Genomic DNA, 12,517 nt, shown 5'->3' on the forward strand with positions numbered 1-12,517 from the left:
TGAAAGTCATAGCTCCACTAAATCAAAAATAATGGGCAAGGTTAAAGTTTTTGTGACGGACGGACAGACGAATGAGATTTAATGTCCCCTCGTTTTCGTTAAAGCGGAGGACAATAAAGAAGGCAATAAACTGTTATTTTATTCATTATGGTTTTATTTTGATCGGGATTGGTCCAAAATAATTTTTTTTTTTCAATTTGCCATTTCATTTCAATTTCTTGCCAAAAAGACTGAGACTAGTCAAAATTCACATATACTTTGATCATTAGTAAACTTTAAGTGAATCATCGTGCATACGTACAGATATTTCCCCCTAATACCTATCTTGACCTTTCCCAATCCCCAGGGGTCATGATCCAAGCAATTTAGAATCTACACTAGTAACACTACCCCAGGATGCTTCCACAGAAGTTTTAGCTTTTCTGGCCCAGTGGTTCTTGAGAAGATTTTTTTATGACCCCACCCTATTTTTGTATATTCTTGACAATTTCCCCTCGGAAGGGGACTTTATTTTTATAATTTAAACTCCCACTACCCAAGGATATTTTGTACTAAGTTTGGTCAATATTGGCCCAATGGTTCTCAAGAATAAGCTGAAAATGTGAAAAGTTTACAGATGAATGGACAGTCAGACAGATGGACGACGGACAACAGGTGATCAGAAAATCTCATATGAGCTAAAAACTGCAAGGCCTGCTATGTAAATCAAAGGAGAGAAAATATAAAAGAATTTAGATTTTGCATATTGTTATATTTATTTATAATCTAAAACACTAAAAAATAATAATGTTACAATGAGATCACTTTATCTTTTCTAGCAATTTTCAAACTAAAATTAGATATCACTGAGATGGTGGCCATCTCAAAGGGTCCCACTTTCAGCAATGAACATAAAAATGTAAAGTAGCTGAAAGGGGTTTTAACCTTGACTCTTAGCCTAGAACTTTGTTCAAGGTCACTACACATCCATTGACCAGTGGCACTCTGTGAGAGAAGTATTAGCCACATTGGACCAAGGGGAGAAAGCATATGCTCTGGACAAGGATTCACAATAAAAAAATTACCTCCCTTTCTCTTAAACACCCAATTTTATGTTAACGCCCCCAAAATCTACCTGATTCAAGATCAATAATTTACCGTCTGTCAATCATTAAAAAAACAATAGCTTCTGTTTTGATTAACAGGCCAGCTACCTTGTGCTACCTGATAATCTGAGTTTGCATGTTATGAAGACAATTGCCTGGTCACGCGTCAAACACTTTCATGTACCCGCCTTGTATACACGAGGGTTAAAAAACCCAGTAATGTTGGTAATTTTAGATAAAAAAAAATGAGAGCAGATAATTTAATTAAAGACTGAATTCATAAAATATTTGTTTTCAATCTTCAGTTACAAGAATATGTCGTCCGAGATAGAATTAAGACCGTCCACGGAAACTATAATTCCAAACTTTACTTGCCGTAAGTGGAAGTTCATGTACCGTTTAACACTGTTAAAATTATAATTAAAAAATAGAATATAGTAAATAGGATATATGAAATATTCAGCAATACCAGCATGGTATTCAACGATGTTTAATCTCTGTATAAATACAATCTACGATGTTAAAGGAGATATTGTAAAGAAAAATGGAATTATTGCTCGAATTTTCTCTGACATCTGTCTTTTTTCGTAATGAAAAGAGGCTAACGAACAGTAATCGATCTTAAAAGGATATATTTCAAACAATAAAATTTTGTTAGCGCATAAACATGGGAAATAGTATATCTTGAACAATTGTACGGGTAAGAAAAAAATATTCCGAACGCGGTAAATGTTAACACGACGGATAAATGGTTTTTTTAATTTAAATATTCACAATAATTAAATCATGGTGATTTCTTTTATTGAAGATTTAAAAAATATAAGGATATGATTGCTTTGTAGTTTTTACTGTGACCATTTCTTCTTTTTTTTTTTTTTTACAAACAAAATTATAAACGATAGATTTCTTAATTTTTTTTCCTTCCAAAGGTTACGATGAATGCGTTTAGTTTACAAATACATGTAAATTTTACATTGAAATAATTAAATTTAATTAAGTTTACTTAGTAGTTTCACTCAAAATTAGACACGAAACACGTAATGTTGACCTTGATTACCAAACACAGACTTCCTGTGTAATGCTACGTATACACAGATTTTTGACATCTTGTGTGTTGGGGGTCTCCAGGTAAATAACACCACTGTTGTCCACGGTAAAAAAATTGGGTCTTTAAGCTTAGATATTCAGACAAGCACTGATCTACCTCTCTTGATATTTTTGCTTAAAAATCCAATCTTAACTTTTTTAAATTAAAAAATATAATATACAGATACAAAAAAAAAATTCAGAAAAAAATAATGTAGTATATGAAAAGTTGTACAATAATGTAGTAACACAACTTTGAGTGATCTGCTGTGGATGTCATATGAGTTATCCTTAATGAGTTATGTACTCAGCATGGTACACTGAATCCTGAGAATTAAGCTGTTTACTGTGTCCATCACTTTGTAGATATTAGTACATACTCAACTCTGTCCATTGGATTCTGTGAGTTAAGCTATTTAGTGTGTCCATCACTTTGTAGATAACAATGTACTCTGCACGGTCCATTGAATTCTGTCAGTTAAGCTATTTAGTGTGCCCATCACTTTGTAGATATTATAATAATGTACTCAGCACGGTCCATTGAATTCTGTCAGTTAAGCTATTTAGTGTGCCCATCACTTTGTAGATATATAATAATGTACTCAGCACTATCCATTGAATTCTTTGAGTTGAGTTATTTAGTGTGTCCATCACTTGCAGTCCAAACCTTAAATTACTCTCTGCACTATTGTTGAAGCATATTTGTCTGCTATCAAAGAAACATGAAATTGATGGCAGTCTGCCTGTAAAAAAAAGAAATCACAAGGACTCAACATAAATATTAATAAAATCTTAATAAATGAAAACATGAGAATATATTTTTACAGAATAGAAGGATTTTGCAGAGCTTGTACATGTGTCTTACCTTTATTTTCAGGTCCCATAGTTGATCTCTTTGGAGTCTTGAGGAATCATGTTGATCTGCTTTTGGAAACAGGATCAATGCCAGCATAACCGTCTGCCTATTAACAAAAAGACACTAAGAATCCAAGCAATGAGAGAGTCAAAATCTCCTCTAATTCATATAATGCAAGGTCTAGAGCTTTACATGCATCTGATCTGACTAACCATCAATGTTTAGGTTAGACAGTAGTAAGTCTTTACTTTCCACATTCTTGTTAACTGATTGAGATCAGTCTCATCTTCTACTTGTTAACAAAGGAAATCCAAAGATAATGAAAAAAACATGAACAAAAATACCTTGTGCCAAAATGTTCACCTGAGTCACCTTGACTTTGTCATCAAAAGAAAAATTCTTAATTCATATTTTTTTTACTAATCCTAGACCAAAGGGATCATGATGTAACGTAATTTGAAACAACACATCCTCGGGATGCCCTATTGTTATTGCAACACAGTCTTGCTGTTGTGCAGCAGAAGTAAATCCCCCTGGACCTATGATTTGATAAGTGTATAAAGAAAATTTGTAAATTGCAAAAAATAAATTTTTTTACCCACTCCTTAATCAGATATTGGCTGCTGTACAAAGCTTGGCAATAGACTCTTCTTTTTCTTCACTTGGTCAGCACTGGTCCTCTTCCCTTGTCAAATTCCTTGAAAATACTTGATGGAGAGAAGATAAGCAATAATACAAAGCAATGTAATAATCACAGAAATTCAAATGAACATAATCATTACAACATTATTAGCTTGAAAATCAAAAAGCAAATAAAGACAATGAGGTTATGATAGCTAGGAATAAGGTGGAATATTGGGGCAAGGAGAGGAAAGCATAGTTACTTTAGAGTAGGGAGGACAAAGATATGTCAGAAATAATTAAATAAAAAATACTTGTAAGACTCCTGCCTGTTAAAGTGGGTCATGATGAAGTTCCATAGGTAAAAAAGAAGTAAAGTCTGATTCTTACAAGTATTCTCCTGATGGCTGCAGCGGAATGGGAAAGGGACTCTTCCTCACTTAGAATTCCTAGTCAGTCTTAACTTTCTTCTGCTTTTAAAAAAGATAAAACAGAGACATAAAAGGGGAAACACTTGCACTTCATACCAAGTGAGAAGCTTCAGTAAAAAGCAGCTTGTTGCTTACCACTTTTGAAACATAATACCTGCAAAACACAGACAGGAATAGACTTATCTTATATTAATGACCTTGGTCCTCCATTGTTGTTCCTCTTCTGAATCAAAGGGGAACTGAAATCTGTCAATTGAAGGTCCAGATGTTAAAGCTTGGTACAGCCAACATCAATAGGCAAGCAAAGATACAAGAAGTAAAATCTGAATCTTACCCTGCTTTCTGCTGCTGTATGCAGTTCAATGAGAGAGGGAGTCCTCCTCACTTCAGGATCCTGTTCAGCCTTAAAAGTATTCCTCTTAAAAAAGATAAAAATTAACAGACACCAAAAGGGGATCACTTGCACTTCATACCAAGTGAGAAGATTTATAAAATAAACTAGTGGCCAATGGGCAATATGTTCACCTAAGCATATTGGCTAGTAAATGACAAATTAGTCCAGTATTGAAAAGTATAAAATTTAGGAAGAGGAGAAGGGGGCTTGAATAACTACCTGGAGACATTTTCATATCAATAACAATGGCTTAGCTGTTCTTGAACATAAAATTTTTTCCTATACATTCCTTTGTTAAAATTTTATCCCCATTGATGCCCCTCCCTGCCCCCTGGAATCAAGATTTGGACAAATTTGAATCTACACTACCTAAGGATGCTTTCATATCAATATGACTATATATGGCTTTGGTATTATTGAGAAGACGTTCCTTATATACTCTAAATCACTTAATTTTCGCGACACCTTATTTTCGCGAGATAGTCAATGACTCTTCATTAGCGAGACAAAATTTTCAAAATTGTGGTCATTGCTCTATGTAATCTTAAGGAATTATATAATACGCAAGAATGAAATTTTTGCGACCATACTGTCTCGCGTAATAATGTGAAAATAAAGTTCTCGCGAATAAAAAGTGATTTACAGTATTCCCCTGTCCACTTTGATCCAACACTGGGGCCCTGCCCTACACCTGGGAGTCATGATTTGAACAAACTTAAATCTACACTACATGAAGATGCTACCGTATACATATCACCAGTCATGACATATTTGTTTCTGAGAAGATTTCTAAAAATATTTCCAATATAATCCAATGTAAAACTTTGATTGTCCAATGTGGCCCAAACCTTTTCCCGGTAGACATGATTTGAACAAAATGAAATCTTCACTACCAAAAAGGATGATTTGCTATCAATATAACTAATTGTGGCTTGAGAAAAAAAAAGTATATCCTGACATGCTGTAGATTCCTAAATATGTGCGTGGAATTAATTTTCACGTAATTTCGTGAAAAGCACCACACACACAATTAAATTACTCGCCTTTATTTATATGGCGCTGAAATCTATGTAAAATCTCTTAACCAACCATGCATTTGCGAATTATTATTCTTGTGATTTGACGGTGAAAAGCCTATTCGCGATAATTACTCGCGAAAAATAAGGAATCTACAGTATTATATATATTTTTGATCCCCTATTCTGACACCAACATGGGGTCTTGATTTGACTAATTTTGAATCTACACTACCTGAGGATGATGCCACATATGTGTCTCTTTCCTGTCTCAGTGGTTCTTGAAAAGATTTTTAAAAGATGTCCTTAATTTTTCTCTTATTTGTAGTAATCTTCCATTTGAAGAGGGAGTGGGCCTTCATTTGAATAAACTTAAATCCCATAATGGCATTTATCCAAGGATACTCTTTGCCAAATTTCGTTGAATTTGACCAAAGATTAATATGTGAAATTTTACAAACAAGAGGCCCATGGGCCACATCACTCACCTGAGAAGCTTTGACCATTCTGTTCTTAACCAGATTTCCCCCTTGTAACACATATTTTGACCCCATTCTACCCCACTGATCAAAATTTAGACAATTTGAAATCTACACTACCCCAGGATGCTTCCACATAAGTTTCAGCTTTTCTGGCCCAGTGGTTCTTAAGAAGAAGATTTTCAAAGATTTTTTCTATGTATTTCTATGTAAAACTTTAATTCCCCATTGTGGCCCCGCCCTACCCCCGGTGGTCATGATTTGAACAATTTAGAATCTACACTACCCCAGGATGCTTCCACACAAGTTTCAGCTTTTCCGGCCCAGTGGTTCTTGAGCAGAAGATTTTCAAAGATTTTTCCTATATATTTCTATGTAAAAATTTGATTCCCCATTGTGGCCCCGCCCAACTGCCGGGGGTCATGATTTGAACAATTTAGAATCTACACTACCCCAGGATGCTTCCACAGAAGTTTCAGCTTTTCTGGCCCAGTGGTTCTTGAGAAGATTTTTTAATGACCCCACCATAGTTTTGTCTTTTCTTGATTATCTCCCCTTGTAAGGGGTTTTGGCCCTTCGTTTTAACAATTTAAATTCCCCTTCACTCAAGAATGCTTGGTACCAAGTTTGGTCAAAATTGGCCCAGTGGTTCTTGAGAAGAAGTCGAAAATGTGAAAAGTTTACAGATGGACGGACGGACAGATGACGGACAAAATGTGATCAGAAAAGCTCACTTTAGCCTTTGGCTCAAGTGAGCTAAAAAGATGACAAAGACATAAAATGAACAAAGGTTCACTTCTTTTAAAAACCAGCACTTATATCAATTGATTCTACTACTAAATTGGGTTTGTGATCAGGAGAGATCCTATATGAGATGTTTACCAATGCTTTTGAGACTCATCTTCCCGTGCGTCCTTGCGAACTTAGCCTGGGACAAAATGATACCCAGTATCCGTCTGCTTCCACGTGGAGGCATCGCATAGGACTTGTTGTGGAGAGGCTATGTACTGGCAGGGGAAGTCATTAGAATTTCTTCCCCCTTTTCGCATTGCTGCTAGCCAGCGGTGATGGCTGAAAGCGAGAGGTGACAAGCACACAGACACTAACACCAACACACTAGACGCGTCACACAACATTTAGCAGACGTTAGTAGTTTTAGTAGCTTGTTACTTGTTCAGGGTTCTCCATTGTTTGAAATTTTACTGTGTTGCAGAATTTCACGGTATTTTAGCGATCAAATTTGCAACTGACTCACTTTTCATTATAATTACTTAAGAATACATGCACACAATTTAAAAAAAAAAAAAAATCACCAATTCGTTACAAAAATACATGTAGTATGGTCGAACATATTAGCACATGTTGTGAAATGCAGAGGAAATTCTTGTCTATAAAGTTGAACTACTTACAATTTTTTAAAGCAAATTTGTCATAATTTTTTTGTCAATTTTATTGATCGAATTAAGGAATTACAAAAAAAGAGACTTCGGAATAGTAAAATACTTTTAAAAGTTCCTTGAAAATTGAAAACTATTTATTTACATCAAGTAAATGATTTTGGTACAGTGTTATGTTTGATTTACATTGCAAACATAATTCTAGAGCCATGGCTCTAAAGAAAAGACATTTAAATATATTTTTTAAAATAATACATTTTTTATGTACTTTAATTGCAACTACTAGTACCAATTAAGCGTTACATGGAAGTTTGAAATCCAATTTTTTGTCTTTGTTCCTTCATGCGTCAAGTCCATTGAGGGTCTAGGAAATAATTGATTATGCAAGGTGAAAGCATAATTAAGTGATCTAGATATCGTATAGAATTGAAAGACGGTAGAATTGCTTGATCAATTATGTTTCAGATAGAGAGAATTTGCAATCTATAATTATAATTGTTGTAAGAAAAACTTGCGACAACGGTATCACCTTATGTCACGGAAAAGTGCCTTTCTATTGCACCCCTCCATTTTCAGATCCTAGCTGGAACACTGTGTATGTTTCAATTTTTTTTTTATTATCACAGATCTTACTGTGTCAGTAAATTTTTAATGTGTCGCACAGATAAAATTTGAATCTTTACTGTGTCGGAGAACATTTTTCTGTGTCGGGACCAACACAGTAAAACAGCTCATGGAGAACCCTGCTTGTTAGGGTGTTAATCATGCAAACCTATCCACCACAAGCACTAATCATGCACTAACTAACAAATACCTTAATTACAATAATAACCTACACTCCTCTAAGCTGTCTAACTATCAACTAAAGCCTACTTACTAACTCAAACTACAACACAACTGCACCTACCGGAAATATTATACAAACTACACCTAAGACTAAGAAACACCTTTGTAACGCTACTTACAACTACTATACACCCCATACTTTCTGAATGCAGCAGAAAACACTCCAGACTGACCTTCAGAAGTGGCTATCTCTGCTTCCTGTCAATTCAAACTCAAGAGGTCAAAGCCTGAAAAAGCCAACATCAATTGGAAAGCCATAATATTGGGAAAAGGTGCTCAGAGGTGAAGTATGAATCTTACCGCACTTTCTGCTCATGAACACTGTTAAATGGGAGAGGGACTGCTCTTCACTTCAGGATCCTGGTCAGCCTCAAATTTCTTCTGCTTAAAAAGAGAAAACAAACACATCAAAGGAGAATCACTCACATTCCCTAACAAATGACAAACTTCATTTAAATAATCAATTTGTTATTTACAACCTTGAGCCATATTGGTTGCTGCATAGAGATGGGAAATGGACTCCTCATCCTGTCTTTTGCTGTTGGTCGACCTTGCTCCTCCATCGTTGTTCCTCTTCCGAGTCCCTGAAAGTATAAAACTGGCACAATGTTAGTAAAACTTCAAAAGAATGCAACAAATCACGAAAAGATACTTACCACTTTGGGCCATGTTGGCGCTGCTGTATAGAGATGGGAAATGGACTCGTCATCTCGTCTTCCTCTGTTGGTCGACCCTGCTCCTCCATCGTTGTTCCTCGTCCGAGTCCCTGAAAGTATAAAACTGGCACAATGTTAGTAAAACTTCAAAAGAATGCAACAAATCACGAAAAGTTACTTACCACTTTGGGCCATGTTGGCTGCTGTATAGAGATGGGAAATGGACTCGTCATCTCGTCTTCCTCTGTTGGTCGACCCTGCTCCTCCATCGTTGTTCCTCGTCCGAGTTCCTGAAAGTATAAAACTGGCACAATGTTAGTAAAACTTCAAAAGAATGCAACAAATCACGAAAAGTTACTTACCACTTTGGGCCATGTTGGCTGCTGTATAGAGATGGGAAATGGACTCGTCATCTCGTCTTCCTCTGTTGGTCGACCCTGCTCCTCCATCGTTGTTCCTCTTCCGGTCCCTGAAAGTATAAAACTGGCACAATGTTAGTAAAACTTCAAAAGAATGCAACAAATCACGAAAAGTTACTTACCACTTTGGGCCATGTTGGCGCTGCTGTATAGAGATGGGAAATGGACTCGTCATCTCGTCTTCCTCTGTTGGTCGACCCTGCTCCTCCATCGTTGTTCCTCGTCCGAGTCCCTGAAAGTATAAAACTGGCACAATGTTAGTAAAACTTCAAAAGAATGCAACAAATCACAAAAAGTTACTTACCACTTTGGGCCATGTTTGCGCTGCTGTATAGAGATGGGAAATGGACTCGTCATCTCGTCTTCCTCTGTTGATCGACCCTGCTCCTCCATCGTTGTTCCTCTTCCGAGTCCCTGAAAGTATAAAACTGGCACAATGTTAGTAAAACTTCAAAAGAATGCAACAAATCACGAAAAGTTACTTACCACTTTGGGCCATGTTGGCGCTGCTGTATAGAGATGGGAAATGGACTCGTCATCTCGTCTTCCTCTGTTGGTCGACCCTGCTCCTCCATCGTTGTTCCTCTTCCGAGTTCCTGAAAGTATAAAACTGGCACAATGTTAGTAAAACTTCAAAAGAATGCAACAAATCACAAAAAGTTACGTACCACTTTGGGCCATGTTGGCGCTGCTGTATAGAGATGGAAAATGGACTCGTCATCTCGTCTTCCTCTGTTGGTCGACCCTGCTCCTCCATCGTTGTTCCTCTTCCCAGTCCCTGAAAGTATAAAACTGGCACAATGTTAGTAAAACTTCAAAAGAATGTAACAAATCACGAAAAGTTACTTACCACTTTGGGCCATGTTGGCTGCTGTATAGAGATGGGAAATGGACTCGTCATCCTCTGTTGGTCGACCCTGCTCCTCCATCTATGTTCCTCTTCCCAATCCCTGAAAGTATAAAACTGGCACAATGTTAGTAAAACTTCAAAAGAATGCAACAAATCACGAAAAGTTACTTACCACTTTGGGCCATGTTGGCTGCTGTATAGAGATGGGAAATGGACTCGTCATCTCGTCTTTCTCTGTTGGTCGACCCTGCTCCTCCATCGTTGTTCCTCTTCCGAGTCCCTGAAAGTATAAAACTGGCACAATGTTAGTAAAACTTCAAAAGAATGCAACAAATCATGAAAAGTTACTTACCACTTTGGGCCATGTTGGCTGCTGTATAGAGATGGGAAATGGACTCGTCATCTCGTCTTACCCTGTTGGTCGACCCTGCTCCTCCATCGTTGTTCCTCTTCCAAGTCCCTGAAAGTATAAAACTGGCACAATGTTAGCAAAACTTCAAAAGAATGCAACAAATCATGAAAAGTTACTTACCACTTTGGGCCATGTTGGCGCTGCTGTATAGAGATGGGAAATTGACTCGTCATCTCGTCTTCCTCTGTTGGTCGACCCTGCTCCTCCATCGTTGTTCCTCGTCCGAGTCCCTGAAAGTATAAAACTGGCACAATGTTAGTAAAACTTCAAAAAAATGCAACAAATCACGAAAAATTACTTACCACTTTGGGCCATGTTGGCTGCTGTATAGAGATGGGAAATGGACTCGTCATCTCGTCTTTCTCTGTTGGTCGACCCTGCTCCTCCATCGTTGTTCCTCTTCCGAGTCCCTGAAAGTATAAAACTGGCACAATGTTAGTAAAACTTCAAAAGAATGCAACAAATCACGAAAAGTTACTTACCACTTTGGGCCATGTTGGCTGCTGTATAGAGATGGGAAATGGACTCGTCATCTCGTCTTCCTCTGTTGGTTGACCTTGCTCCTCCATCGTTGTTCCTCTTCCCAGTCCCTGAAAGTATAAAACTGGCACAATGTTAGTAAAACTTCAAAAGAATGCAACAAATCACGAAAAGTTACTTACCACTTTGGGCCATGTTGGCTGCTGTATAGAGATGGGAAATAATGGACTCGTCATCTCGTCTTCCTCTGTTGGTCGACCTTGCTCCTCCATCGTTGTTCCTCTTCCCAGTCCCTGAAAGTATAAAACTGGCACAATGTTAGTAAAACTTCAAAAGAATGCAACAAATCACAAAAAGTTACTTACCACTTTGGGCCATGTTGGCGCTGCTGTATAGAGATGGGAAATTGACTCGTCATCTCATCTTCCTCTGTTGGTCGACCCTGCTCCTCCATGGTTGTTCCTCGTCCGAGTCCCTGAAAGTATAAAACTGGCACAATGTTAGTAAAACTTCAAAAGAATGCAACAAATCACGAAAAATTACTTACCACTTTGGGCCATGTTGGCTGCTGTATAGAGATGGGAAATGGACTCGTCATCTCGTCTTTCTCTGTTGGTCGACCCTGCTCCTCCATCGTTGTTCCTCTTCCGAGTTCCTGAAAGTATAAAACTGGCACAATGTTAGTAAAACTTCAAAAGAATGCAACAAATCATGAAAAGTTACTTACCACTTTGGGCCATGTTGGCGCTGCTGTATAGAGATGGGAAATGGACTTGTCATCTCGTCTTCCTCTGTTGGTCGACCCTGCTCCTCCATCGTTGTTCCTCTTCCGAGTTCCTGAAAGTATAAAACTGGCACAATGTTAGTAAAACTTCAAAAGAATGCAACAAATCACGAAAAGTTACTTACCACTTTGGGCCATGTTGGCTGCTGTATAGAGATGGGAAATGGACTCGTCATCTCGTCTTCCTCTGTTGGTCGACCCTGCTCCTCCATCGTTGTTCCTCTTCTGAGTCCCTGAAAGTATAAAACTGGCACAATGTTAGTAATACTTCAAAAGAATGCAACAAATCACAAAAAGTTACTTACCACTTTGGGCCATGTTGGCTGCTGTATAGAGATGGGAAATGGACTCGTCATCTCGTCTTCCTCTGTTGGTCGACCCTGCTCCTCCATCGTTGTTCCTCTTCCGAGTCCCTGAAAGTATAAAACTGGCACAATGTTAGTATAACTTCAAAAGAATGCAACAAATCACGAAAAGTTACTTACCACTTTGGGCCATGTTGGCTGCTGTATAGAGATGGGAAATGGACTCGTCATCTCGTCTTCCTCTGTTGGTCGACCTTGCTCCTCCATCGTTGTTCCTCTTCCCAGTCCCTGAAAGTATAAAACTGGCACAATGTTAGTAAAACTTCAAAAGAATGCAACAAATCACGAAAAGTTACTTACCACTTTTGGCCATGTTGGCGCTGCTGTATAGAGATGGGAA

The 12,517-nt window shown here is 37.6% G+C and overlaps 1 long non-coding RNA gene across 4 annotated transcripts; it reads right to left on the reverse strand.

The window, feature by feature from the left end:
• Positions 1 to 2,360: 2,360 nt before the first annotated feature.
• On the reverse strand, positions 2,361 to 8,365 carry LOC134250348 (uncharacterized). Of its 4 annotated transcripts, none has more exons than XR_009988489.1 (7): positions 8,331 to 8,365; positions 4,414 to 4,497; positions 4,234 to 4,325; positions 4,039 to 4,121; positions 3,626 to 3,734; positions 3,037 to 3,133; positions 2,361 to 2,914 (listed from the first exon to the last, which is right to left on the reverse strand). It is a non-coding gene; the product is annotated as an uncharacterized LOC134250348 (long non-coding RNA). The 4 variants fall into 4 exon arrangements; XR_009988487.1 differs by lacking the exon at positions 8,331 to 8,365 and adding an exon at positions 6,851 to 7,186; XR_009988488.1 differs by lacking the exon at positions 8,331 to 8,365 and adding an exon at positions 6,851 to 7,185 and having other exon boundaries at positions 3,630 to 3,734.
• Positions 8,366 to 12,517: the final 4,152 nt, after the last annotated feature.

The sequence above is a fragment of the Saccostrea cucullata genome, unplaced genomic scaffold, assembly GCF_032062105.1.
Source record: "Saccostrea cucullata isolate Sc308-1 unplaced genomic scaffold, CSIRO_AGI_Scuc_v1 ctg1639, whole genome shotgun sequence".
NCBI lineage: Eukaryota > Metazoa > Mollusca > Bivalvia > Ostreida > Ostreidae > Saccostrea > Saccostrea cuccullata.